This window comes from Silene latifolia, chromosome 8 (assembly GCF_048544455.1).
Source record: "Silene latifolia isolate original U9 population chromosome 8, ASM4854445v1, whole genome shotgun sequence".
NCBI classification, from domain to species: domain Eukaryota; kingdom Viridiplantae; phylum Streptophyta; class Magnoliopsida; order Caryophyllales; family Caryophyllaceae; genus Silene; species Silene latifolia.
The window spans coordinates 20961334-20962158 of NC_133533.1; positions in this window are offsets into that span (position 1 = coordinate 20961334).

Here is an 825-nt window from a genome sequence, read left to right on the forward strand (position 1 = left end):
CCATCGCAACAGGTAATCCTCGCCGCCAGTGGGTGACCGCAGCCCATCCCCACCTAGTCCAGCTCCTCATCGAGAGACTAACAGTCCCTGTCCCTTAATGTGCACATCCCCTCCCGTGACGGGTTCCACGGAGGGCGAACTAGGGTGTGAAGCCACTCCCGCAAGTGACTCCACCATAATCACACACAACATCACAGCTATCACAACACCACAACTGTCACAACACAACCACACCAACACCGTCACCACAACACCCAACCTCCGATGATCAACAGATAACAACAATTATGAAACATATACAATCTTAATCAATTAACAGTACTGAGTAGGAGAAACCCTACCTCATAACAAGGCATGAAAGACTTCCATCTATAGCCACGCACAACTCCATTAAGCACCCTAACAATGGTAACCATATCCTATTACACCACTATACTCAATTAATCATACAAAAGGACACAAGGCAGCAACTTACCTAACCTTGCACATCAGTGACGACATAGACAACCACCATTCACGATCTCCTTGCTCCACGAGTCCCGACGTTCCCATGGTAGAGGTTAGGCTAACTCCTTAGAGGTATGAGGCTATGGAGTGATAGAGAGAGGGGATGGCCTAGGGTTAGAGAAGGAGGAACTGTCGAGGAAATGGGAAAAAAATAGAAATGAATCTCGCGAACTAGCTTTTATAATAACGCGTCGACAGCCGCCATACTCGGTCGAGTATAGGAATACTCGGCCGAGTAGACCCCACTCGGTCGAGTACTGGTGGTACTCGGCCGAGTGGCCTCCGCTAGGTCGAGTAACTCATCAAAATGTCTCCTAT